Source organism: Schistocerca gregaria, unplaced genomic scaffold (genome assembly GCF_023897955.1).
Source record: "Schistocerca gregaria isolate iqSchGreg1 unplaced genomic scaffold, iqSchGreg1.2 ptg000180l, whole genome shotgun sequence".
In the NCBI taxonomy this organism is placed as follows: domain Eukaryota; kingdom Metazoa; phylum Arthropoda; class Insecta; order Orthoptera; family Acrididae; genus Schistocerca; species Schistocerca gregaria.
The window spans coordinates 10,631,487-10,656,956 of record NW_026061730.1 but is presented as its reverse complement, the minus strand read 5'-3'; the positions used below and the strand labels follow the sequence as shown (position 1 = coordinate 10,656,956).

Sequence of the window (25,470 nt, the reverse complement as noted above, 5' to 3'; positions counted from 1 at the left end):
TCGGCAGAGTGCCCTCACCGCGAGTTTTGACTGGCACTTGCACATCTAAAACAACGTCGGAAAGTAACTCGTTCGGCTTTTGAGTCACATCAAGTATGTGTGTTAATTTTGACGCCGCTAGCTCTGCAGATTGTCATGCAATTCCTTTACCTCTCAGAAATGATTATGAAATAAAAGTGAAGTACGTGACGAGTGTGACGTTAGGAAAACATTAGGGAGCATGGAGAGATTCTGTGTGGGACCACCACCCCCAAACGATTACTGTGTGATCTGCTGCCAAGCAGGTATCCAACGAGGCAGCACGGCTAGCTCAGTCGGTAGAGCATGAGACTCTTATTCACAGGGTCGTGGGTTCGAGCCCTACGCTTGCCGGAAGGGAATTTTTTTCCGCTGCAGATGTAAATTACCGATTTTCTGATTAACGTGATGTAATGGAAATAGCAACTATAAATTTGCCTACGTCTCCATCAGTCGCAAGAAAACTGTATTTGAAGTGAAGGTGATTTTGTAGACATGTGTGAAAGTCATGTTCTGAAGTGCAAGTGGTTTTGGTTGGAGAGAACACGGCTACGTGTCAGATGTGTAGCCAAGCAGTAATGGGTCGCCATTGCTGCAAATATTAGTCGAAAATATGAAGTGTTGTCAGCTGAAGTCTGATGATTCAGACGACCGTACGGACGAAGTACGCAAAAGTGCCGCTAGGCGGCGCCTGTTTAGGTCAGTGGTAGAGCATTGGTCTAGTAAACCAGGGGTCGTGAGTTCCATCCTCACAGGAGGAAGACGAATTTTGGAAATCAGTTGCGCATCGTGGCCGTATAGCAAACAGTATCTGTGATGAGGAACAATTAGCGACAGGAGTATTATTAAGAATTACTCTCAGATGTGATTAAGGCGAATGGCGCAGATAAAGCATTTGAGAAAGCGGTGCGGCATAATGTTGGACGAGGCAGTCTGAATTACATTTTATAGATGTATTTCTCACAAATCTCAGAGCCTCTCGCGGTCGTCGTCGTCGTCGTCGCCGCCGCCGCCGCTTCTGCAGAAGTAGCAAATGGCCATCGTAGCAAATGCGGCGAGGGACACCCTGCCATCGATTCCGAATGCCCAAACTGTGTGGTCTTGTTTTCCTGTCTATGTTTGGTCGGTCTCGTAAGAGGTTGAATGTAACGAATGGGTGGGGAAGAGTAAGGGGCAATGGCTGTGTGGAACGAAAACACAGTTCCTCAGGGGGTGTGAGCGTTTCGAAATGAGTCGTATATAAGTTATACTTGGTAGTCAGTGACCGTGTGGCCTAATGGATAAGGCGTCGCACTTCGGGTCCAAAGATTGCAGCTTCGAATCCTGTCACGGTCGTGTTTTTCCAGTTCTGAAAAAGAAACATATCGTTTTAATGTAGCAATTGAGCGGTACGAAACCGTCTGAATGTTGCTGTTGAGCATTTTGTGCTTGGAGATGGTCTTGAGCTTGAAACACACACAACAAGACAGGTGTTAACTAGCGAAATGAACGGCAGAGTGGCCTCACCGCGAGGTGTGACTGGCACTTGCACATCTAAAACAACGTCGGAAAGTAACTCGTTCGACTTTTGAGTCACATCAAGTATGTGTGCTAATTTTGACGCCGCCAGCTCTGCAGATTTTCATGCAATTCCTTTACCTCTCAGAAGTGAATATGATATAAAAGTGAAGTACGTGACGAGTGTGACGTTAGGAAAACATTAGGCAGCATAGAGAGATTCTGTATGGGACCAACCAACCCAAACGAGTACTGTGTGATCTGCTGCCCAGCAGGTATCCAACGAGGCAGCACGGCTAGCTCAGTCGGTAGAGCATGAGACTCTTATTCACAGGGTCGTGGGTTCGAGTTCTACGCTGGGCGGAACGGAATTTTTTTCCGCTGCAGATGTAAATTACCGATTTTATGATTAACGTGGTGTAATGGAAATAGCAACTTTAAAATTTGCCTACGTCTCCATCAGTCGCTAGAAAACTGTATTTGAAGTGAAGGTGATTTTGTAGACATGTGTGAAAGTCATGTTCTGAAGTGCAAGTGGTTTTGGTTGGAGAGAACACGGCTACGTGTCAGATGTGTAGCCAAGCAGTAATGGGTCGGCATAGCTGCTAATATTAGTCGAAAATATGAAGTGTTGTCAGCTATAGTCTGATGATTCAGACGACCGTACGGACGAAGTACGCAAAAGTGCCGCTAGGCGGCGCCTGTTTAGGTCAGTGGTAGAGCATTGGTCTAGTAAACCAGGGGTCGTGAGTTCCATCCTCACAGGAGGAAGACGAATTTTGGAAATCAGTTGCGCATCGTGGCCGTATAGCAAACAGTATCTGTGATGAGGAACAATTAGCGACAGGCGTATTATTAAGAATTACTCTCAGATGTGACTAAGGCGAATGGCGCAGATAAAGCATTTGCCAAAGCGGTATAGCATAAGGTGAGACGAGGCAATCTGAATTACATTTTATAGATGTATTTCTCACAAATCTCAGAGCCTCTCGCGGTCGTCGTCGTCGTCGTCGTCGTCGTCGTCGTCGTCGTCGTCGTCGTCGTCGCCGCCGCCGCCGCTTCTGCAGAAGTAGCAAATGGCCATCGTAGCAAATGCGGCGAGGGACACCCTGCCATCGATTCCGAATGCGCAAAGTGTGTGGTCTTGTTTTCCTGTCTATGTTTGGTCGGTCTCGTAAGAGGTTGAATGTAACGAATGGGTGGGAAAGAGTAAGGGGCAGTGGCTGTGTGGAACGAAAGCACAATTCCTCAGGGGGTGTGAGCGTTTCGAGATGAGTCGTATATAAGTTAAACTTGGTCGTCAGTGACCGTGTGGCCTAATGGATCAGGCATCGGACTTCGGATCCGAAGATTGCAGGTTCGAATCCCGTCACGGTCGTGATTTTCCAGTTCTGAAAAAGAAACATACCATTTTAATGTAGCAATTGAGCAGTACGAAACCGTCTGAATGTTGCTGTTGACCATTTTGTACTTGGAGATGATCTTGAACCTGAAACACACACAACAAGACCGGTGTTAACTAGCGAAATGGTCGGCAGAGTGCCCTCACCGCGAGTTTTGACTGGCACTTGCACATCTAAAACAACGTCGGAAAGTAACTCGTTCGGCTTTTGAGTCACATCAAGTATGTGTGTTAATTTTGACGCCGCTAGCTCTGCAGATTGTCATGCAATTCCTTTACCTCTCAGAAATGATTATGAAATAAAAGTGAAGTTCGTGACGAGTGTGACGTTAGGAAAACATTAGGGAGCATGGAGAGATTCTGTATGGGACCACCACCCCCAAACGATTACTGTGTGATCTGCTGCCAAGCAGGTATCCAACGAGGCAGCACGGCTAGCTCAGTCGGTAGAGCATGAGACTCTTATTCACAGGGTCGTGGGTTCGAGCCCTACGCTTGCCGGAAGGGAATTTTTTTCCGCTGCAGATGTAAATTACCGATTTTCTGATTAACGTGATGTAATGGAAATAGCAACTATAAATTTGCCTACGTCTCCATCAGTCGCAAGAAAACTGTATTTGAAGTGAAGGTGATTTTGTAGACATGTGTGAAAGTCATGTTCTGAAGTGCAAGTGGTTTTGGTTGGAGAGAACACGGCTACGTGTCAGATGTGTAGCCAAGCAGTAATGGGTCGCCATTGCTGCAAATATTAGTCGAAAATATGAAGTGTTGTCAGCTGAAGTCTGATGATTCAGACGACCGTACGGACGAAGTACGCAAAAGTGCCGCTAGGCGGCGCCTGTTTAGGTCAGTGGTAGAGCATTGGTCTAGTAAACCAGGGGTCGTGAGTTCCATCCTCACAGGAGGAAGACGAATTTTGGAAATCAGTTGCGCATCGTGGCCGTATAGCAAACAGTATCTGTGATGAGGAACAATTAGCGACAGGAGTATTATTAAGAATTACTCTCAGATGTGATTAAGGCGAATGGCGCAGATAAAGCATTTGAGAAAGCGGTGCGGCATAATGTTGGACGAGGCAGTCTGAATTACATTTTATAGATGTATTTCTCACAAATCTCAGAGCCTCTCGCGGTCGTCGTCGTCGTCGTCGCCGCCGCCGCCGCTTCTGCAGAAGTAGCAAATGGCCATCGTAGCAAATGCGGCGAGGGACACCCTGCCATCGATTCCGAATGCCCAAACTGTGTGGTCTTGTTTTCCTGTCTATGTTTGGTCGGTCTCGTAAGAGGTTGAATGTAACGAATGGGTGGGGAAGAGTAAGGGGCAATGGCTGTGTGGAACGAAAACACAGTTCCTCAGGGGGTGTGAGCGTTTCGAAATGAGTCGTATATAAGTTATACTTGGTAGTCAGTGACCGTGTGGCCTAATGGATAAGGCGTCGCACTTCGGGTCCAAAGATTGCAGCTTCGAATCCTGTCACGGTCGTGTTTTTCCAGTTCTGAAAAAGAAACATATCGTTTTAATGTAGCAATTGAGCGGTACGAAACCGTCTGAATGTTGCTGTTGAGCATTTTGTGCTTGGAGATGGTCTTGAGCTTGAAACACACACAACAAGACAGGTGTTAACTAGCGAAATGAACGGCAGAGTGGCCTCACCGCGAGGTGTGACTGGCACTTGCACATCTAAAACAACGTCGGAAAGTAACTCGTTCGACTTTTGAGTCACATCAAGTATGTGTGCTAATTTTGACGCCGCCAGCTCTGCAGATTTTCATGCAATTCCTTTACCTCTCAGAAGTGAATATGATATAAAAGTGAAGTACGTGACGAGTGTGACGTTAGGAAAACATTAGGCAGCATAGAGAGATTCTGTATGGGACCAACCAACCCAAACGAGTACTGTGTGATCTGCTGCCCAGCAGGTATCCAACGAGGCAGCACGGCTAGCTCAGTCGGTAGAGCATGAGACTCTTATTCACAGGGTCGTGGGTTCGAGTTCTACGCTGGGCGGAACGGAATTTTTTTCCGCTGCAGATGTAAATTACCGATTTTATGATTAACGTGGTGTAATGGAAATAGCAACTTTAAAATTTGCCTACGTCTCCATCAGTCGCTAGAAAACTGTATTTGAAGTGAAGGTGATTTTGTAGACATGTGTGAAAGTCATGTTCTGAAGTGCAAGTGGTTTTGGTTGGAGAGAACACGGCTACGTGTCAGATGTGTAGCCAAGCAGTAATGGGTCGGCATAGCTGCTAATATTAGTCGAAAATATGAAGTGTTGTCAGCTATAGTCTGATGATTCAGACGACCGTACGGACGAAGTACGCAAAAGTGCCGCTAGGCGGCGCCTGTTTAGGTCAGTGGTAGAGCATTGGTCTAGTAAACCAGGGGTCGTGAGTTCCATCCTCACAGGAGGAAGACGAATTTTGGAAATCAGTTGCGCATCGTGGCCGTATAGCAAACAGTATCTGTGATGAGGAACAATTAGCGACAGGCGTATTATTAAGAATTACTCTCAGATGTGACTAAGGCGAATGGCGCAGATAAAGCATTTGCCAAAGCGGTATAGCATAAGGTGAGACGAGGCAATCTGAATTACATTTTATAGATGTATTTCTCACAAATCTCAGAGCCTCTCGCGGTCGTCGTCGTCGTCGTCGTCGTCGTCGTCGTCGTCGTCGCCGCCGCCGCCGCTTCTGCAGAAGTAGCAAATGGCCATCGTAGCAAATGCGGCGAGGGACACCCTGCCATCGATTCCGAATGCGCAAAGTGTGTGGTCTTGTTTTCCTGTCTATGTTTGGTCGGTCTCGTAAGAGGTTGAATGTAACGAATGGGTGGGAAAGAGTAAGGGGCAGTGGCTGTGTGGAACGAAAGCACAATTCCTCAGGGGGTGTGAGCGTTTCGAGATGAGTCGTATATAAGTTAAACTTGGTCGTCAGTGACCGTGTGGCCTAATGGATCAGGCATCGGACTTCGGATCCGAAGATTGCAGGTTCGAATCCCGTCACGGTCGTGATTTTCCAGTTCTGAAAAAGAAACATACCATTTTAATGTAGCAATTGAGCAGTACGAAACCGTCTGAATGTTGCTGTTGACCATTTTGTACTTGGAGATGATCTTGAACCTGAAACACACACAACAAGACCGGTGTTAACTAGCGAAATGGTCGGCAGAGTGCCCTCACCGCGAGTTTTGACTGGCACTTGCACATCTAAAACAACGTCGGAAAGTAACTCGTTCGGCTTTTGAGTCACATCAAGTATGTGTGTTAATTTTGACGCCGCTAGCTCTGCAGATTGTCATGCAATTCCTTTACCTCTCAGAAATGATTATGAAATAAAAGTGAAGTTCGTGACGAGTGTGACGTTAGGAAAACATTAGGGAGCATGGAGAGATTCTGTATGGGACCACCACCCCCAAACGATTACTGTGTGATCTGCTGCCAAGCAGGTATCCAACGAGGCAGCACGGCTAGCTCAGTCGGTAGAGCATGAGACTCTTATTCACAGGGTCGTGGGTTCGAGCCCTACGCTTGCCGGAAGGGAATTTTTTTCCGCTGCAGATGTAAATTACCGATTTTCTGATTAACGTGATGTAATGGAAATAGCAACTATAAATTTGCCTACGTCTCCATCAGTCGCAAGAAAACTGTATTTGAAGTGAAGGTGATTTTGTAGACATGTGTGAAAGTCATGTTCTGAAGTGCAAGTGGTTTTGGTTGGAGAGAACACGGCTACGTGTCAGATGTGTAGCCAAGCAGTAATGGGTCGCCATTGCTGCAAATATTAGTCGAAAATATGAAGTGTTGTCAGCTGAAGTCTGATGATTCAGACGACCGTACGGACGAAGTACGCAAAAGTGCCGCTAGGCGGCGCCTGTTTAGGTCAGTGGTAGAGCATTGGTCTAGTAAACCAGGGGTCGTGAGTTCCATCCTCACAGGAGGAAGACGAATTTTGGAAATCAGTTGCGCATCGTGGCCGTATAGCAAACAGTATCTGTGATGAGGAACAATTAGCGACAGGAGTATTATTAAGAATTACTCTCAGATGTGATTAAGGCGAATGGCGCAGATAAAGCATTTGAGAAAGCGGTGCGGCATAATGTTGGACGAGGCAGTCTGAATTACATTTTATAGATGTATTTCTCACAAATCTCAGAGCCTCTCGTCGTCGTCGTCGCCGCCGCCGCCGCCGCCGCCGCCGCTTCTGCAGAAGTAGCAAATGGCCATTGTAGCAAATGCGGCGAGGGACACCCTGCCATCGATTCCGAATGCGCAAAGTGTGTGGTCTTGTTTTCCTGTCTATGTTTGGTCGGTGTCGTAAGAGGTTGAATGTAACGAATGGGTGGGAAAGAGTAAGGGGCAGCGGCTGTGTGGAACGAAAACACAATTCCTCAGGGGGTGTGAGCGTTTCGAAATGAGTCGTATATAAGTTATACTTGGTCGTCAGTGACCGTGTGGCCTAATGGATAAGGCGTTAGACTTCGGATCCGAAGATTGCCGGTTCGAATCTTGTCACGGTCGTGTTTTTCCAATTCTGAAAAAGAAACATACCGTTTTAATGTAGCAATTGAGCAGTACGAAACCGTCTGAATGTTGCTGTTGACCATTTTGTACTTGGAGATGGTCTTGAACCTGAAACACACACTCATGACCGGTGTTAACTAGCGAAATGGTCGGCAGAGTGCCCTCACCGCGATTTTTGACTGGCACTTGCACATCTAAAACAACGTCGGAAAGTAACTCGTTCAGCTTTTGAGTCACATCAAGTGTGTGTGTTAATTTTGACGCCGCTAGCTCTGCAGATTTTCATGCAATTCCTTTACCTCTCAGAAGTGAATATGATATAAAAGTGAAGTACGTGACGAGTGTGACGTTAGGAAAACATTAGGCAGCATGGAGAGATTCTGTATGGGACCAACCAACCCAAACGAGTACTGTGTGATCTGCTGCCCAGCAGGTATCCAACGAGGCAGCACGGCTAGCTCAGTCGGTAGAGCATGAGACTCTTATTCACAGGGTCGTGGGTTCGAGCCCTACGCTGGGCGGAACGGAATTTTTTTCCACTGCAGATGTAAATTACCGATTTTCTGATTAACGTGATGTAATGGAAATAGCAACTTTAAAATTTGCCTACGTCTCCATCAGTCGCAAGAAAACTGTATTTGAAGTGAAGGTGATTTTGTAGACATGTGTGAAAGTCATGTTCTGAAGTGCAAGTGGTTTTGGTTGGAGAGAACACGGCTACATGTCAGATGTGTAGCCAAGCAGTAATGGGTCGCCATAGCTGCAAATATTAGTCGAAAATATGAAGTGTTGTCAGCTGAAGTCTGATGATTCGGACGACCGTACGGACGAAGAACGCTAAAGTACCGCTAGGCGGCGCCTGTTTAGCTCAGTGGTAGAGCATTGGTCTAGTAAACCAGGGGTCGTGAGTTCCATCCTCACAAGAGGAAGACGAATTTTGGAAATCAGTTGCGCATCGTTGACGTATAGCAAACAGTATCTGTGATGACGAACAATTAGCGACAGGCGTATTATTAAGAATCACTCTCAGATGTCATTAAGGCGAATGGCGCAGATAAAGCATTTGCCAAAGCGGTACGGCATAAGGTGGGACGAGGCAGTCTGAATTACATTTTATAGATGTATTTCTCACAAATCTCAGAGCCTCTCGTCGTCGTCGTCGCCGCCGCCGCCGCCGCCGCCGCCGCCGCCGCCGCTTCTGCAGAAGTAGCAAATGGCCATTGTAGCAAATGCGGCGAGGGACACTCTGCCATAGATTCCGAATGCGCAAAGTGTGTGGTCTTGTTTTCCTGTCTATGTTTGGTCGGTGTCGTAAGAGGTTGAATGTAACGAATGGGTGGGAAAGAGTAAGGGGCAGCGGCTGTGTGGAACGAAAACACAATTCCTCAGGGGGTGTGAGCGTTTCGAAATGAGTCGTATATAAGTTATACTTGGTCGTCAGTGACCGTGTGGCCTAATGGATAAGGCGTTAGACTTCGGATCCGAAGATTGCCGGTTCGAATCTTGTCACGGTCGTGTTTTTCCAATTCTGAAAAAGAAACATACCGTTTTAATGTAGCAATTGAGCAGTACGAAACCGTCTGAATGTTGCTGTTGACCATTTTGTACTTGGAGATGGTCTTGAACCTGAAACACACACTCATGACCGGTGTTAACTAGCGAAATGGTCGGCAGAGTGCCCTCACCGCGATTTTTGACTGGCACTTGCACATCTAAAACAACGTCGGAAAGTAACTCGTTCAGCTTTTGAGTCACATCAAGTGTGTGTGTTAATTTTGACGCCGCTAGCTCTGCAGATTTTCATGCAATTCCTTTACCTCTCAGAAGTGAATATGATATAAAAGTGAAGTACGTGACGAGTGTGACGTTAGGAAAACATTAGGCAGCATGGAGAGATTCTGTATGGGACCAACCAACCCAAACGAGTACTGTGTGATCTGCTGCCCAGCAGGTATCCAACGAGGCAGCACGGCTAGCTCAGTCGGTAGAGCATGAGACTCTTATTCACAGGGTCGTGGGTTCGAGCCCTACGCTGGGCGGAACGGAATTTTTTTCCACTGCAGATGTAAATTACCGATTTTCTGATTAACGTGATGTAATGGAAATAGCAACTTTAAAATTTGCCTACGTCTCCATCAGTCGCAAGAAAACTGTATTTGAAGTGAAGGTGATTTTGTAGACATGTGTGAAAGTCATGTTCTGAAGTGCAAGTGGTTTTGGTTGGAGAGAACACGGCTACATGTCAGATGTGTAGCCAAGCAGTAATGGGTCGCCATAGCTGCAAATATTAGTCGAAAATATGAAGTGTTGTCAGCTGAAGTCTGATGATTCGGACGACCGTACGGACGAAGAACGCTAAAGTGCCGCTAGGCGGCGCCTGTTTAGCTCAGTGGTAGAGCATTGGTCTAGTAAACCAGGGGTCGTGAGTTCCATCCTCACAAGAGGAAGACGAATTTTGGAAATCAGTTGCGCATCGTTGACGTATAGCAAACAGTATCTGTGATGACGAACAATTAGCGACAGGCGTATTATTAAGAATCACTCTCAGATGTCATTAAGGCGAATGGCGCAGATAAAGCATTTGCCAAAGCGGTACGGCATAAGGTGGGACGAGGCAGTCTGAATTACATTTTATAGATGTATTTCTCACAAATCTCAGAGCCTCTCGTCGTCGTCGTCGCCGCCGCCGCCGCCGCCGCCGCCGCCGCCGCCGCCGCTTCTGCAGAAGTAGCAAATGGCCATTGTAGCAAATGCGGCGAGGGACACTCTGCCATAGATTCCGAATGCGCAAAGTGTGTGGTCTTGTTTTCCTGTCTATGTTTGGTCGGTGTCGTAAGAGGTTGAATGTAACGAATGGGTGGGAAAGAGTAAGGGGCAGCGGCTGTGTGGAACGAAAACACAATTCCTCAGGGGGTGTGAGCGTTTCGAAATGAGTCGTATATAAGTTATACTTGGTCGTCAGTGACCGTGTGGCCTAATGAATAAGGCGTTAGACTTCGGATCCGAAGATTGCCGGTTCGAATCTTGTCACGGTCGTGTTTTTCCAATTCTGAAAAAGAAACATACCGTTTTAATGTAGCAATTGAGCAGTACGAAACCGTCTGAATGTTGCTGTTGACCATTTTGTACTTGGAGATGGTCTTGAACCTGAAACACACACTCATGACCGGTGTTAACTAGCGAAATGGTCGGCAGAGTGCCCTCACCGCGATTTTTGACTGGTACTTGCACATCTAAAACAACGTCGGAAAGTAACTCGTTCAGCTTTTGAGTCACATCAGGTGTGTGTGTTAATTTTGACGCCGCTAGCTCTGCAGATTTTCATGCAATTCCTTTACCTCTCAGAAGTGAATATGATATAAAAGTGAATTACGTGACGAGTGTGACGTTAGGAAAACATTAGGCAGCATGGAGAGATTCTGTATGGGACCAACCAACCCAAACGAGTACTGTGTGATCTGCTGCCCAGCAGGTATCCAACGAGGCAGCACGGCTAGCTCAGTCGGTAGAGCATGAGACTCTTATTCACAGTGTCGTGGGTTCGAGCCCTACGCTGAGCGGAACGGAATTTTTTTCCGCTTCAGATGTAAATTACCGATTTTCTGATTAACGTGATGTAATGGAAATAGCAACTTTAAAATTTGCCTACGTCTCCATCAGTCGCAAGAAAACTGTATTTGAAGTGAAGGTGATTTTGTAGACATGTGTGAAAGTCATGTTCTGAAGTGCAAGTGGTTTTGGTTGGAGAGAACACGGCTACATGTCAGATGTGTAGCCAAGCAGTAATGGGTCGCCATAGCTGCAAATATTAGTCGAAAATATGAAGTGTTGTCAGCTGAAGTCTGATGATTCGGACGACCGTACGGACGAAGTACGCAAAAGTGCCGCTAGGCGGCGCCTGTTTAGCTCAGTGGTAGAGCATTGGTCTAGTAAACCAGGGGTCGTGAGTTCCATCCTCACAAGAGGAAGACGAATTTTGGAAATCAGTTGCGCATCGTGGACGTATAGCAAACAGTATCTGTGATGACGAACAATTAGCGACAGGCGTACTATTAAGAATCACTCTCAGATGTCATTAAGGCGAATGGCGCAGATAAAGCATTTGCCAAAGCGGTACGGCATAAGGTGGGACGAGGCAGTCTGAATTACATTTTATAGATGTATTTCTCACAAATCTCAGAGCCTCTCGTCGTCGTCGTCGTCGTCGTCGTCGCCGCCGCCGCCGCTTCTGCAGAAGTAGCAAATGGCCATCGTAGCAAATGCGGCGAGGGACACCCTGCCATCGATTCCGAATGCGCAAAGAGTGTGGTCTTGTTTTCCTGTCTATGTTTGGTCGGTGTCGTAAGAGGTTGAATGTAACGAATGGGTGGGAAAGAGTAAGGGGCAGCGGCTGTGTGGAACGAAATCACAATTCCTCAGGGGGTGTGAGCGTTTCGAAATGAGTCGTATATAAATTATACTTGGTCGTCAGTGACCGTGTGGCCTAATGGATAAGGCGTCGGACTTCGGATCCGAAGATTGCAGGTTCGAATCCTGTCACGGTCGTGTTTTTCCAGTTCTGAAAAAGAAACATACCGTTTTAATGTAGCAATTGAGCAGTACGAAACCGTCTGAATGTTGCTGTTGACCATTTTGTACTTGGAGATGGTCTTGAACCTGAAACACACACACATGACCGGTGTTAACTAGCGAAATGGTCGGCAGAGTGCCCTCACCGCGATTTTTGACTGGCACTTGCACATCTAAAACAACGTCGGAAAGTAACTCGTTCGGCTTTTGAGTCACATCAAGTGTGTGTGTTAATTTTGACGCCGCTAGCTCTGCAGATTTTCATGCAATTCCTTTACCTCTCAGAAGTGAATATGATATAAAAGTGAAGTACGTGACGAGTGTGACGTTAGGAAAACATTAGGCAGCATGGAGAGATTCTGTATGGGACCAACCAACCCAAACGAGTACTGTGTGATCTGCTGCCAGGCAGGTATCCAACGAGGCAGCACGGCTAGCTCAGTCGGTAGAGCATGAGACTCTTATTCACAGGGTCGTGGGTTCGAGCCCTACGCTGGGCGGAACGGAATTTCTTTCCACTGCAGATGTAAATTACCGATTTTCTGATTAACGTGATGTAATGGAAATAGCAACTTTAAAATTTGCCTACGTCTCCATCAGACGCAAGAAAACTGTATTTGAAGTGAAGGTGATTTTGTAGACATGTGTGAAAGTCATGTTCTGAAGTGAAAGTGGTTTTGGTTGGAGAGAACATGGCTACGTGTCAGATGTGTAGCCAAGCAGTAATGGGTCGCCATAGCTGCAAATATTAGTCGAAAATATGAAGTGTTGTCAGCTGAAGTCTGATGATTCAGACGACCGTAAGGACGAAGTACGCAAAAGTGCCGCTAGGCGGCGCCTGTTTAGCTCAGTGGTAGAGCATTGGTCTAGTAAACCAGGGGTCGTGAGTTCCATCCTCACAGGATTAAGACGAATTTTGGAAATCAGTTGCGCATCGTAGAGGTATAGCAAACAGTATCTGTGATGACGAACAATTAGCGACATGCGTATTATCAAAAATTACTTTCAGATGTGATTAAGGCGAATGGCGTAGATAAAGCATTTGCCAAAGCGGTACGGCATAAGGTGGGACGAGGCAGTCTGAATTACATTTTATAGATGTATTTCTCACAAATCTCTGAGCCTCTCGCGGTCGTCGTCGTCGTCGTCGTCGTCGGCGTCGCCGCCGCCGCTTCTGCAGAAGTAGCAAATGGCCATCGTAGCAAATGCGGCGAGAGACACCCTGCCATCGATTCCGAATGCGCAAAGTGTGTGGTCTTGTTTTCCTGTCTATGTTTGGTCGGTGTCGTAAGAGGTTGAATGTAACGAATGGGTGGGAAAGAGTAAGGGGCAGCGGCTGTGTGGAACGAAAACACAATTCCTCAGGGGGTGTGAGCGTTTAGAAATGAGTCGTATATAAGTTATACTTGGTCGTCAGTGACCGTGTGGCCTAATGGATAAAGCGTTGGACTTCGGATCCGAAGATTGCAGGTTCGAATCCTGTCACGGTCGTGTTTTTCCAGTTCTGAAAAAGAAACATACCGTTTTAATGTAGCAATTGAGCAGTACGAAACCGTCTGAATGTTGCTGTTGACCATTTTGTACTTGGAGATGGTCTTGAACCTGAAACACACACTCATGACCGGTGTTAACTAGCGAAATGGTCGGCAGAGTGCCCTCACCGCGATTTTTGACTGGCACTTGCACATCTAAAACAACGTCGGAAAGTAACTCGTTCGGCTTTTGAGTCACATCAAGTGTGTGTGTTAATTTTGACGCCACTAGCTCTGCAGATTTTCATGCAATTCCTTTACCTCTCAGAAGTGAATATGATATAAAAGTGAAGTACGTGACGAGTGTGACGTTAGGAAAACATTAGGCAGCATAGAGAGATTCTGTATGGGACCAACCAACCCAAACGAGTACTGTGTGATCTGCTGCACAGCAGGTATCCAACGAGGCAGCACGGCTAGCTCAGTCGGTAGAGCATGAGACCCTTATTCGCAGGGTCGTGGGTACGAGCCCTACGCTGGGCGGAACGGAATTTTTCTCCGCTGCAGATGTAAATTACCGATTTTCTGATTAACGTGATGTAATGGAAATAGCAACTTTAAAATTTGCCTACGTCTCAATCAGTCGCAAGAAAACTGTATTTGAAGGTGAAGGTGATTTTGTAGACATGTGTGAAAATCATGTTCCGAAGTGCAGGTGGTTTTGTTTGGAGAGAACACGGCTACGTGTCAGATGTGTAGCCAAGCAGTAATGGGTCGGCATAGCTGCTAATATTAGTCGAAAATATGAAGTGTTGTCAGCTATAGTCTGATGATTCAGACGACCGTACGGACGAAGTACGCAAAAGTGCCGCTAGGCGGCGCCTGTTTAGGTCAGTGGTAGAGCATTGGTCTAGTAAACCAGGGGTCGTGAGTTCCATCCTCACAGGAGGAAGACGAATTTTGGAAATCAGTTGCGCATCGTGGCCGTATAGCAAACAGTATCTGTGATGAGGAACAATTAGCGACAGGCGTATTATTAAGAATTACTCTCAGATGTGACTAAGGCGAATGGCGCAGATAAAGCATTTGCCAAAGCGGTATAGCATAAGGTGGGACGAGGCAGTCTAAATTACATTTTATAGATGTATTTCTCACAAATCTCTGAGCCTCTCGCGGTCGTCGTCGTCGTCGTCGTCGTCGTCGTCGTCGCCGCCGCCGCCGCCGCTTCTGCAGAAGTAACAAATGGCCATCGTAGCAAATGCGGCGAGGGACACCCTGCCATCGATTCCGAATGCCCAAAGTGTGTGGTCTTGTTTTCCTGTCTATGTTTGGTCGGTCTCGTAAGAGGTTGAATGTAACGAATGGGTGGGGAAGAGTAAGGGGCAATGGCTGTGTGGAACGAAAACACAGTTCCTCAGGGGGTGTGAGCGTTTCGAGATGAGTCGTATATAAGTTATACTTGGTCGTCAGTGACCGTGTGGCCTAATCGATAAGGCGTCGGACTTCGGATCCAAAGATTGCAGCTTCGAATCCTGTCACGGTCGTGTTTTTCCAGTTCTGAAAAAGAAACGTATCGTTTTAATGTAGCAATTGAGCAGTACGAAACCGTCTGAATGTTGCTGTTGAGCATTTTGTGCTTGGAGATGGTCTTGAGCTTGAAACACACACAACAAGACAGGTGTTAACTAGCGAAATGAACTGCAGAGTGGCCTCACCGCGAGGTGTGACTGGCACTTGCACATCTAAAACAACGTCGGAAAGTAACTCGTTCGACTTTTGAGTCACATCAAGTATGTGTGCTAATTTTGACGCCGCTAGCTCTGCAGATTTTCATGCAATTCCTTTACCTCTCAGAAGTGAATATGATATAAAAGTGAAGTACGTGACGAGTGTGACGTTAGGAAAACATTAGGCAGCATAGAGAGATTCTGTATGGGACCAACCAACCCAAACGAGTACTGTGTGATCTGCTGCCCAGCAGGTATCCAACGAGGCAGCACGGCTAGCTCAGTCGGTAGAGCATGAGACTCTTATTCGCAGGGTCGTGGGTACGAGCCCTACGCTGGGCGGAACGGAATTTTTCTCCGCTGCAGATGTAAATTACCGATTTTCTGATTAACGTGATGTAATGGAAATAGCAACTTTAAAATTTGCCTACGTCTCAATCAGTCGCAAGAAAACTGTATTTGAAGGTGAAGGTGATTTTGTAGACATGTGTGAAAGTCATGTTCCGAAGTGCAGGTGGTTTTGTTTGGAGAGAACACGGCTACGTGTCAGATGTGTAGCCAAGCAGTAATGGGTCGGCATAGCTGCTAATATTAGTCGAAAATATGAAGTGTTGTCAGCTATAGTCTGATGATTCAGACGACCACACGGACGAAGAACGCAAAAGTGCCGCTAGGCGGCGCCTGTTTAGCACAGTGGTAGAGCATTGGTCTAGTATACCAGGGGTCGTGAGTTCCATCCTCACAGGAGGAAGACGAATCTTGGAAATCAGTTGCGCGTCGTGGCCGTATAGAAAGCAGTATCTGTGATGGGGAACAATTAGCGACAGGCGTATTATAAAGAATTACTCTCAGATGTGACTAAGGCGAATGGCGCAGATAAAGCATTTGCCAAAGCGGTATAGCATAAGGTGGGACGAGGCAGTCTAAATTACATTTTATAGATGTATTTCTCACAAATCTCTGAGCGTCTCGCGGTCGTCGTCGTCGTCGTCGTCGTCGCTTCTGCAGAAGTAGCAAAAGGCCATCGTAGCAAATGCGGCGATGGACACCCTGCCATCGATTCCGAATGCGCAAAGTGTGTGGTCTTGTTTTCCTGTCTATGTTTGGTCGGTCTCGTAAGAGGTTGAATGTAACGAATGGGTGTGAAAGAGTAAGGGGCAGCGGCTGTGTGGAACGAAAGCACAATTCCTCAGGGGGTGTGAGCGTTTCGAGATGAGTCGTATATAAGTTATACTTGGTCGTCAGTGACCGTGTTGCCTAATGGATAAGGCGTCGGACTTCGGATCCGAAGATTGCAGGTTCGAATCCTGTCACGGTCGTGTTTTTCCAGTTCTGAAAAAGAAACATACCGTTTTAATGTAGCAATTGAGCAGTACGAAACCGTCTGAATGTTGCTGTTGACCATTTTGTACTTGGAGATGGTCTTGAACCTGAAACACACACACATGACCGGTGTTAACTAGCGAAATGGTCGGCAGAGTGCCCTCACCGCGATTTTTGACTGGCACTTGCACATCTAAAACAACGTCGGAAAGTAACTCGTTCGGCTTTTGAGTCACATCAAGTGTGTGTGTTAATTTTGACGCCGCTAGCTCTGCAGATTTTCATGCAATTCCTTTACCTCTCAGAAGTGAATATGATATAAAAGTGAAGTACGTGACGAGTGTGACGTTAGGAAAACATTAGGCAGCATGGAGAGATTCTGTATGGGACCAACCAACCCAAACGAGTACTGTGTGATCTGCTGCCAGGCAGGTATCCAACGAGGCAGCACGGCTAGCTCAGTCGGTAGAGCATGAGACTCTTATTCACAGGGTCGTGGGTTCGAGCCCTACGCTGGGCGGAACGGAATTTTTTTCCACTGCAGATGTAAATTACCGATTTTCTGATTAACGTGATGTAATGGAAATAGCAACTTTAAAATTTGCCTACGTCTCCATCAGACGCAAGAAAACTGTATTTGAAGTGAAGGTGATTTTGTAGACATGTGTGAAAGTCATGTTCTGAAGTGAAAGTGGTTTTGGTTGGAGAGAACATGGCTACGTGTCAGATGTGTAGCCAAGCAGTAATGGGTCGCCATAGCTGCAAATATTAGTCGAAAATATGAAGTGTTGTCAGCTGAAGTCTGATGATTCAGACGACCGTAAGGACGAAGTACGCAAAAGTGCCGCTAGGCGGCGCCTGTTTAGCTCAGTGGTAGAGCATTGGTCTAGTAAACCAGGGGTCGTGAGTTCCATCCTCACAGGATTAAGACGAATTTTGGAAATCAGTTGCGCATCGTAGAGGTATAGCAAACAGTATCTGTGATGACGAACAATTAGCGACATGCGTATTATCAAAAATTACTCTCAGATGTGATTAAGGCGAATGGCGTAGATAAAGCATTTGCCAAAGCGGTACGGCATAAGGTGGGACGAGGCAGTCTGAATTACATTTTATAGATGTATTTCTCACAAATCTCAGAGCCTCTCGCGGTCGTCGTCGTCGTCGTCGTCGTCGTCGGCGTCGCCGCCGCCGCTTCTGCAGAAGTAGCAAATGGCCATCGTAGCAAATGCGGCGAGAGACACCCTGCCATCGATTCCCAATGCGCAAAGTGTGTGGTCTTGTTTTCCTGTCTATGTTTGGTCGGTGTCGTAAGAGGTTGAATGTAACGAATGGGTGGGAAAGAGTAAGGGGCAGCGGCTGTGTGGAACGAAAACACAATTCCTCAGGGGGTGTGAGCGTTTCGAAATGAGTCGTATATAAGTTACACTTGGTCGTCAGTGACCGTGTGGCCTAATGGATAAGGCGTTGGACTTCGGATCCGAAGATTGCAGGTTCGAATCCTGTCACGGTCGTGTTTTTCCAGTTCTGAAAAAGAAACATACCGTTTTAATGTAGCAATTGAGCAGTACGAAACCGTCTGAATGTTGCTGTTGACCATTTTGTACTTGGAGATGGTCTTGAACCTGAAACACACACTCATGACCGGTGTTAACTAGCGAAATGGTCGGCAGAGTGCCCTCACCGCGATTTTTGACTGGCACTTGCACATCTAAAACAACGTCGGAAAGTAACTCGTTCGGCTTTTGAGTCACATCAAGTGTGTGTGTTATTTTGACGCCACTAGCTCTGCAGATTTTCATGCAATTCCTTTACCTCTCAGAAGTGAATATGATATAAAAGTGAAGTACGTGACGAGTGTGACGTTAGGAAAACATTAGGCAGCATAGAGAGATTCTGTATGGGACCAACCAACCCAAACGAGTACTGTGTGATCTGCTGCACAGCAGGTATCCAACGAGGCAGCACGGCTAGCTCAGTCGGTAGAGCATGAGACTCTTATTCGCAGGGTCGTGGGTACGAGCCCTACGCTGGGCGGAACGGAATTTTTCTCCGCTGCAGATGTAAATTACCGATTTTCTGATTAACGTGATGTAATGGAAATAGCAACTTTAAAATTTGCCTACGTCTCAATCAGTCGCAAGAAAACTGTATTTGAAGGTGAAGGTGATTTTGTAGACATGTGTGAAAATCATGTTCCGAAGTGCAGGTGGTTTTGTTTGGAGAGAACACGGCTACGTGTCAGATGTGTAGCCAAGCAGTAATGGGTCGGCATAGCTGCTAATATTAGTCGAAAATATGAAGTGTTGTCAGCTATAGTCTGATGATTCAGACGACCGTACGGACGAAGTACGCAAAAGTGCCGCTAGGCGGCGCCTGTTTAGGTCAGTGGTAGAGCATTGGTCTAGTAAACCAGGGGTCGTGAGTTCCATCCTCACAGGAGGAAGACGAATTTTGGAAATCAGTTGCGCATCGTGGCCGTATAGCAAACAGTATCTGTGATGAGGAACAATTAGCGACAGGCGTATTATTAAGAATTACTCTCAGATGTGACTAAGGCGAATGGCGCAGATAAAGCATTTGCCAAAGCGGTATAGCATAAGGTGGGACGAGGCAGTCTAAATTACATTTTATAGATGTATTTCTCACAAATCTCTGAGCCTCTCGCGGTCGTCGTCGTCGTCGTCGTCGTCGTCGTCGTCGTCGCCGCCGCCGCCGCCGCCGCTTCTGCAGAAGTAGCAAATGGCCATCGTAGCAAATGCGGCGAGGGACACCCTGCCATCGATTCCGAATGCCCAAAGTGTGTGGTCTTGTTTTCCTGTCTATGTTTGGTCGGTCTCGTAAGAGGTTGAATGTAACGAATGGGTGGGGAAGAGTAAGGGGCAATGGCTGTGTGGAACGAAAACACAGTTCCTCAGGGGGTGTGAGCGTTTCGAGATGAGTCGTATATAAGTTATACTTGGTCGTCAGTGACCGTGTGGCCTAATCGATAAGGCGTCGGACTTCGGATCCAAAGATTGCAGCTTCGAATCCTGTCACGGTCGTGTTTTTCCAGTTCTGAAAAAGAAACGTATCGTTTTAATGTAGCAATTGAGCAGTACGAAACCGTCTGAATGTTGCTGTTGAGCATTTTGTGCTTGGAGATGGTCTTGAGCTTGAAACACACAAAACAAGACAGGTGTTAACTAGCGAAATGAACGGCAGAGTGGCCTCACCGCGAGGTGTGACTGGCACTTGCACATCTAAAACAACGTCGGAAAGTAACTCGTTCGACTTTTGAGTCACATCAAGTATGTGTGCTAATTTTGACGCCGCTAGCTCTGCAGATTTTCATGCAATTCCTTTACCTCTCAGAAGTGAATATGATATAAAAGTGAAGTACGTGACGAGTGTGACGTTAGGAAAACATTAGGCAGCATAGAGAGATTCTGTATGGGACCAACCAACCCAAACGAGTACTGTGTGATCTGCTGCCCAGCAGGTATCCAACGAGGCAGCACGGCTAGCTCAGTCGGTAGAGCATGAGACTCTTATTCGCAGGGTCGTGGGTACGAGCCCTACGCTGGGCGGAACGGAATTTTTCTCCGCTGCAGATGTAAATTACCGATTTTCTGATTAACGTGATGTAATGGAAATAGCAACTTTAAAATTTGCCTACGTCTCAATCAGTCGCAAGAAAACTGTATTTGAAGGTGAAGGTGATTTTGTAGACATGTGTGAAAGTCATGTTCCGAAGTGCAGGTGGTTTTGTTTGGAGAGAACACGGCTACGTGTCAGATATGTAGCCAAGCAGTAATGGGTCGGCATAGCTGCTAATATTAGTCGAAAATATGAAGTGTTGTCAGCTATAGTCTGATGATTCAGACGACCACACGGACGAAGAACGCAAAAGTGCCGCTAGGCGGCGCCTGTTTAGCACAGTGGTAGAGCATTGGTCTAGTATACCAGGGGTCGTGAGTTCCATCCTCACAGGAGGAAGACGAATCTTGGAAATCAGTTGCGCGTCGTGGCCGTATAGAAAGCAGTATCTGTGATGGGGAACAATTAGCGACAGGCGTATTATAAAGAATTACTCTCAGATGTGACTAAGGCGAATGGCGCAGATAAAGCATTTGCCAAAGCGGTATAGCATAAGGTGGGACGAGGCAGTCTAAATTACATTTTATAGATGTATTTCTCACAAATCTCTGAGCGTCTCGCGGTCGTCGTCGTCGTCGTCGTCGTCGCTTCTGCAGAAGTAGCAAAAGGCCATCGTAGCAAATGCGGCGATGGACACCCTGCCATCGATTCCGAATGCGCAAAGTGTGTGGTCTTGTTTTCCTGTCTATGTTTGGTCGGTCTCGTAAGAGGTTGAATGTAACGAATGGGTGTGAAAGAGTAAGGGGCAGCGGCTGTGTGGAACGAAAGCACAATTCCTCAGGGGGTGTGAGCGTTTCGAGATGAGTCGTATATAAGTTATACTTGGTCGTCAGTGACCGTGTTGCCTAATGGATAAGGCGTCGGACTTCGGATCCGAAGATTGCAGGTTCGAATCCTGTCACGGTCGTGTTTTTCCAGTTCTGAAAAAGAAACATACCGTTTTAATGTAGCAATTGAGCAGTACGAAACCGTCTGAATGTTGCTGTTGACCATTTTGTACTTGGAGATGGTCTTGAACCTGAAACACACACAACAAGACCGGTGTTAACTAGCGAAATGGTCGGCAGAGTGCCCTCACCGCGAGTTTTGACTGGCACTTGCACATCTAAAACAACGTCGGAAAGTAACTCGTTCGGCTTTTGAGTCACATCAAGTATGTGTGTTAATTTTGACGCCGCTAGCTCTGCAGATTGTCATGCAATTCCTTTACCTCTCAGAAATGATTATGAAATAAAAGTGAAGTACGTGACGAGTGTGACGTTAGGAAAACATTAGGAAGCATGGAGAGATTCTGTATGGGACCACCCAACCCAAAAGATTACTGTGTGATCTGCTGCCCAGCAGGTATCCAACGAGGCAGCACGGCTAGCTCAGTCGGTAGAGCATGAGACTCTTATTCACAGGGTCGTGGGTTCGAGCCCTACGCTGGGCGGAACGGAATTATTTTCCACTGCAGATGTAAATTACCGATTTTCTGATTAACGTGATGTAATGGAAATAGCAACTTTAAAATTTGCCTACGTCTCCATCAGTCGCAAGAAAACTGTATTTGAAGTGAAGGTGATTTTGTAGACATGTGTGAAAGTCATGTTCTGAAGTGCAAGTGGTTTTGGTTGGAGAGAACACGGCTACATGTCAGATGTGTAGCCAAGCAGTAATGGGTCGCCATAGCTGCAAATATTAGTCGAAAATATGAAGTGTTGTCAGCTGAAGTCTGATGATTCGGACGACCGTACGGACGAAGAACGCAAAAGTGCCGCTAGGCGGCGCCTGTTTAGCTCAGTGGTAGAGCATTGGTCTAGTAAACCATGGGTCGTGAGTTCCATCCTCACAAGAGGAAGACGAATTTTGGAAATCAGTTGCGCATCGTGGACGTATAGCAAACAGTATCTGTGATGACGAACAATTAGCGACAGGCGTATTATTAAGAATCACTCTCAGATGTCATTAAGGCGAATGGCGCAGATAAAGCATTTGCCAAAGCGGTACGGCATAAGGTGGGACGAGGCAGTCTGAATTACATTTTATAGATGTATTTCTCACAAATCTCAGAGCCTCTCGTCGTCGTCGTCGTCGTCGTCCTCGTCGTCGCCGCCGCCGCCGCCGCCGCCGCTTCTGCAGAAGTAGCAAATGGCCATTGTAGCAAATGCGGCGAGGGACACCCTGCCATCGATTCCGAATGCGCAAAGAGTGTGGTCTTGTTTTCCTGTCTATGTTTGGTCGGTGTCGTAAGAGGTTGAATGTAACGAATGGGTGGGAAAGAGTAAGGGGCAGCGGCTGTGTGGAACGAAAACACAATTCCTCAGGGGGTGTGAGCGTTTCGAAATGAGTCGTATATAAGTTATACTTGGTCGTCAGTGACCGTGTGGCCTAATGGATAAGGCGTTGGACTTCGGATCCGAAGATTGCAGGTTCGAATCCTGTCACGGTCGTGTTTTTCCAGTTCTGAAAAAGAAACATACCGTTTTAATGTAGCAATTGAGCAGTACGAAACCGTCTGAATGTTGCTGTTGAACATTTTGTACTTGGAGATGGTCTTGAACCTGAAACACATACTCATGACCGGTGTTAACTAGCGAAATGGTCGGCAGAGTGCCCTCACCGCGATTTTTGACTGGCACTTGCACATCTAAAACAACGTCGGAAAGTAACTCGTTCGGCTTTTGAGTCACATCAAGTGTGTGTGTTAATTCTGACGCCGCTAGCTCTGCAGATTTTCATGCAATTCCTTTACCTCTCAGAAGTGAATATGATATAAAAGTGAAGTACGTGACGAGTGTGACGTTAGGAAAACATTAGGCAGCATGGAGAGATTCTGTATGGGACCAACCAACCCAAACGAGTACTGTGTGATCTGCTGCCCAGCAGGTATCCAACAAGGCAACACGGCTAGCTCAGTCGGTAGAGCATGAGACTCTTATTCACAGGGGCCTGGGTTCGAACCCTACGTTGGGCGGAACGGAATTTTTTTCCGCTGCAGATGTAAATTACCGATTTTCTGATTAATGTGATGTAATGGAAATAGCAACTTTAAAATATGCCTACGTCTCCATCAGACGCAAGAAAACTGTATTTGAAGTGAAGGTGATTTTGTAGACATGTGTGAAAGTCATGTTCTGAAGCGCAAGTGGTTTTGGTTGGAGAGAACACGGCTACATGTCAGATGTGTAGCCAAGCAGTAATGGGTCGCCATAGCTGCAAATATTAGTCGAAAATATGAAGTGTTGTCAGCTGAAGTCTGATGATTCGGACGACCGTATGGATGAAGGACGCAAAAGTGCCGCTAGGCTGCGCCTGTTTAGCTCAGTGGTAGAGCTTTGGTCTAGTTAACCAGGGGTCCTGAGTTCCATCCTCACAAGAGGAAGACGAATTTTGGAAATCAGTTGCGCATCGTGGACGTATAGCAAACAGTATCTGTGACGACGAACAATTAGCGACAGGCGTACTATTAAGAATCACTCTCAGATGTCATTAAGACGAATGGCGCAGATAAAGCATTTGCCAAAGCGGTACGGCATAAGGTGGGACGAGGCAGTCTGAATTACATTTTATAGATGTATTTCTCACAAATCTCAGAGCCTCTCGTCGTCGTCGTCGTCGTCGTCGCCGCCGCCGCCGCCGCCGCTTCTGCAGAAGTAGCAAATGGCCATTGTAGCAAATGCGGCGAGGGACACCCTGCCATCGATTCCGAATGCGCAAAGTGTGTGGTCTTGTTTTCCTGTCTATGTTTGGTCGGTGTCGTAAGAGGTTGAATGTAACGAATGGGTGGGAAAGAGTAAGGGGCAGCGGCTGTGTGGAACGAAAACACAATTCCTCAGGGGGTGTGAGCGTTTCGAAATAAGTCGTATATAAATTATACTTGGTCGTCAGTGACCGTGTGGCCTAATGGATAAGGCGTCGGACTTCGGATCCGAAGATTGCAGGTTCGAATCCTGTCACGGTCGTGTTTTTCCAGTTCTGAAAAAGAAACATACCGTTTTAATGTAGCAATTGAGCAGTACGAAACCGTCTGAATGTTTCTGTTGACCATTTTGTACTTGGAGATGGTCTTGAACCTGAAACACACACATGACCGGTGTTAACTAGCGAAATGGTCGGCAGAGTGCCCTCACCGCGATTTTTGACTGGCACTTGCACATCTAAAACAACGTCGGAAAGTAACTCGTTCGGCTTTTGAGTCACATCAAGTGTGTGTGTTAATTTTGACGCCGCTAGCTCTGCAGATTTTCATGCAATTCCTTTACCTCTCAGAAGTGAATATGATATAAAAGTGAAGTACGTGACGAGTGTGACGTTAGGAAAACATTAGGCAGCATGGAGAGATTCTGTATGGGACCAACCAACCCAAACGAGTACTGTGTGATCTGCTGCCCAGCAGGTATCCAACGAGGCAGCACGGCTAGCTCAGTCGGTAGAGCATGAGACTCTTATTCACAGGGTCGTGGGTTCGAGCCCTACGCGGAGCGGAACGGAATTTTTTTCCACTGCAGATGTAAATTACCGATTTTCTGATTAACGTGATGTAATGGAAATAGCAACTTTAAAATTTGCCTACGTCTCCATCAGACGCAAGAAAACTGTATTTGAAGTGAAGGTGATTTTGTAGACATGTGTGAAAGTCATGTTCTGAAGTGAAAGTGGTTTTGGTTGGAGAGAACATGGCTACGTGTCAGATGTGTAGCCAAGCAGTAATGGGTCGCCATAGCTGCAAATATTAGTCGAAAATATGAAGTGTTGTCAGCTGAAGTCTGATGATTCAGACGACCGTACGGACGAAGTACGCAAAAGTGCCGCTAGGCTGCGCCTGTTTAGCTCAGTGGTAGAGCATTGGTCTAGTAAACCAGGGGTCGTGAGTTCCATCCTCACAAGAGGAAGACGAATTTTGGAAATCAGTTGCGCATCGTGGAGGTATAGCAAACAGTATCTGTGATGACGAACAATTAGCGACAGGCGTATTATTAAGAATCACTCTCAGATGTCACTAAGGCGAATGGCGCAGATAAAGCATTTGCCAAAGCGGTACGGCATAAGGTGGGACGAGGCAGTCTGAATTACATTTTATAGATGTATTTCTCACAAATCTCAGAGCCTCTCGTCGTCGTCGTCGTCGTCGTCGCCGCCGCCGCCGCTTCTGCAGAAGTAGCAAATGGCCATTGTAGCAAATGCGGCGAGGGACACCCTGCCATCGATTCCGAATGCGCAAAGTGTGTGGTCTTGTTTTCCTGTCTATGTTTGGTCGGTGTCGTAAGAGGTTGAATGTAACGAATGCGTGGGAAAGAGTAAGGGCAGCGGCTGTGTGGA

The 25,470-nt window shown here is 46.7% G+C and overlaps 25 non-coding genes across 25 annotated transcripts; all 25 read left to right on the top strand.

The window, feature by feature from the left end:
* Nucleotides 1–295: 295 nt before the first annotated feature.
* Nucleotides 296–372, top strand: Trnak-cuu (transfer RNA lysine (anticodon CUU)). Its single transcript has one exon. It is a non-coding gene; the product is annotated as a tRNA-Lys (tRNA).
* Nucleotides 373–1,805: 1,433 nt separating this feature from the next.
* On the top strand, nucleotides 1,806–1,878 carry Trnak-cuu (transfer RNA lysine (anticodon CUU)). The gene has a single exon. It is a non-coding gene; the product is annotated as a tRNA-Lys (tRNA).
* Nucleotides 1,879–2,820: 942 nt separating this feature from the next.
* Nucleotides 2,821–2,893, top strand: Trnar-ucg (transfer RNA arginine (anticodon UCG)). Its single transcript has one exon. It is a non-coding gene; the product is annotated as a tRNA-Arg (tRNA).
* Nucleotides 2,894–3,341: 448 nt separating this feature from the next.
* Trnak-cuu (transfer RNA lysine (anticodon CUU)) lies at nucleotides 3,342–3,418 on the top strand. The gene has a single exon. It is a non-coding gene; the product is annotated as a tRNA-Lys (tRNA).
* Nucleotides 3,419–4,851: 1,433 nt separating this feature from the next.
* Trnak-cuu (transfer RNA lysine (anticodon CUU)) lies at nucleotides 4,852–4,924 on the top strand. Its single transcript has one exon. It is a non-coding gene; the product is annotated as a tRNA-Lys (tRNA).
* Nucleotides 4,925–5,854: 930 nt separating this feature from the next.
* On the top strand, nucleotides 5,855–5,927 carry Trnar-ucg (transfer RNA arginine (anticodon UCG)). The gene has a single exon. It is a non-coding gene; the product is annotated as a tRNA-Arg (tRNA).
* A 448-nt stretch (nucleotides 5,928–6,375) lies between these two features.
* Nucleotides 6,376–6,452, top strand: Trnak-cuu (transfer RNA lysine (anticodon CUU)). The gene has a single exon. It is a non-coding gene; the product is annotated as a tRNA-Lys (tRNA).
* A 1,435-nt stretch (nucleotides 6,453–7,887) lies between these two features.
* Trnak-cuu (transfer RNA lysine (anticodon CUU)) lies at nucleotides 7,888–7,960 on the top strand. Its single transcript has one exon. It is a non-coding gene; the product is annotated as a tRNA-Lys (tRNA).
* A 336-nt stretch (nucleotides 7,961–8,296) lies between these two features.
* On the top strand, nucleotides 8,297–8,368 carry Trnat-agu (transfer RNA threonine (anticodon AGU)). Its single transcript has one exon. It is a non-coding gene; the product is annotated as a tRNA-Thr (tRNA).
* A 1,037-nt stretch (nucleotides 8,369–9,405) lies between these two features.
* Nucleotides 9,406–9,478, top strand: Trnak-cuu (transfer RNA lysine (anticodon CUU)). The gene has a single exon. It is a non-coding gene; the product is annotated as a tRNA-Lys (tRNA).
* Nucleotides 9,479–9,814: 336 nt separating this feature from the next.
* Nucleotides 9,815–9,886, top strand: Trnat-agu (transfer RNA threonine (anticodon AGU)). Its single transcript has one exon. It is a non-coding gene; the product is annotated as a tRNA-Thr (tRNA).
* A 1,040-nt stretch (nucleotides 9,887–10,926) lies between these two features.
* Nucleotides 10,927–10,999, top strand: Trnak-cuu (transfer RNA lysine (anticodon CUU)). Its single transcript has one exon. It is a non-coding gene; the product is annotated as a tRNA-Lys (tRNA).
* A 336-nt stretch (nucleotides 11,000–11,335) lies between these two features.
* Nucleotides 11,336–11,407, top strand: Trnat-agu (transfer RNA threonine (anticodon AGU)). The gene has a single exon. It is a non-coding gene; the product is annotated as a tRNA-Thr (tRNA).
* Nucleotides 11,408–11,911: 504 nt separating this feature from the next.
* Trnar-ucg (transfer RNA arginine (anticodon UCG)) lies at nucleotides 11,912–11,984 on the top strand. Its single transcript has one exon. It is a non-coding gene; the product is annotated as a tRNA-Arg (tRNA).
* Nucleotides 11,985–12,435: 451 nt separating this feature from the next.
* On the top strand, nucleotides 12,436–12,508 carry Trnak-cuu (transfer RNA lysine (anticodon CUU)). The gene has a single exon. It is a non-coding gene; the product is annotated as a tRNA-Lys (tRNA).
* A 918-nt stretch (nucleotides 12,509–13,426) lies between these two features.
* Trnar-ucg (transfer RNA arginine (anticodon UCG)) lies at nucleotides 13,427–13,499 on the top strand. Its single transcript has one exon. It is a non-coding gene; the product is annotated as a tRNA-Arg (tRNA).
* A 2,954-nt stretch (nucleotides 13,500–16,453) lies between these two features.
* Trnar-ucg (transfer RNA arginine (anticodon UCG)) lies at nucleotides 16,454–16,526 on the top strand. Its single transcript has one exon. It is a non-coding gene; the product is annotated as a tRNA-Arg (tRNA).
* Nucleotides 16,527–16,977: 451 nt separating this feature from the next.
* Trnak-cuu (transfer RNA lysine (anticodon CUU)) lies at nucleotides 16,978–17,050 on the top strand. Its single transcript has one exon. It is a non-coding gene; the product is annotated as a tRNA-Lys (tRNA).
* A 921-nt stretch (nucleotides 17,051–17,971) lies between these two features.
* Trnar-ucg (transfer RNA arginine (anticodon UCG)) lies at nucleotides 17,972–18,044 on the top strand. Its single transcript has one exon. It is a non-coding gene; the product is annotated as a tRNA-Arg (tRNA).
* A 2,959-nt stretch (nucleotides 18,045–21,003) lies between these two features.
* Nucleotides 21,004–21,076, top strand: Trnar-ucg (transfer RNA arginine (anticodon UCG)). Its single transcript has one exon. It is a non-coding gene; the product is annotated as a tRNA-Arg (tRNA).
* A 452-nt stretch (nucleotides 21,077–21,528) lies between these two features.
* Trnak-cuu (transfer RNA lysine (anticodon CUU)) lies at nucleotides 21,529–21,601 on the top strand. The gene has a single exon. It is a non-coding gene; the product is annotated as a tRNA-Lys (tRNA).
* A 927-nt stretch (nucleotides 21,602–22,528) lies between these two features.
* Nucleotides 22,529–22,601, top strand: Trnar-ucg (transfer RNA arginine (anticodon UCG)). Its single transcript has one exon. It is a non-coding gene; the product is annotated as a tRNA-Arg (tRNA).
* A 1,439-nt stretch (nucleotides 22,602–24,040) lies between these two features.
* Trnar-ucg (transfer RNA arginine (anticodon UCG)) lies at nucleotides 24,041–24,113 on the top strand. The gene has a single exon. It is a non-coding gene; the product is annotated as a tRNA-Arg (tRNA).
* A 449-nt stretch (nucleotides 24,114–24,562) lies between these two features.
* Nucleotides 24,563–24,635, top strand: Trnak-cuu (transfer RNA lysine (anticodon CUU)). Its single transcript has one exon. It is a non-coding gene; the product is annotated as a tRNA-Lys (tRNA).
* Nucleotides 24,636–24,971: 336 nt separating this feature from the next.
* On the top strand, nucleotides 24,972–25,043 carry Trnat-agu (transfer RNA threonine (anticodon AGU)). Its single transcript has one exon. It is a non-coding gene; the product is annotated as a tRNA-Thr (tRNA).
* Nucleotides 25,044–25,470: the final 427 nt, after the last annotated feature.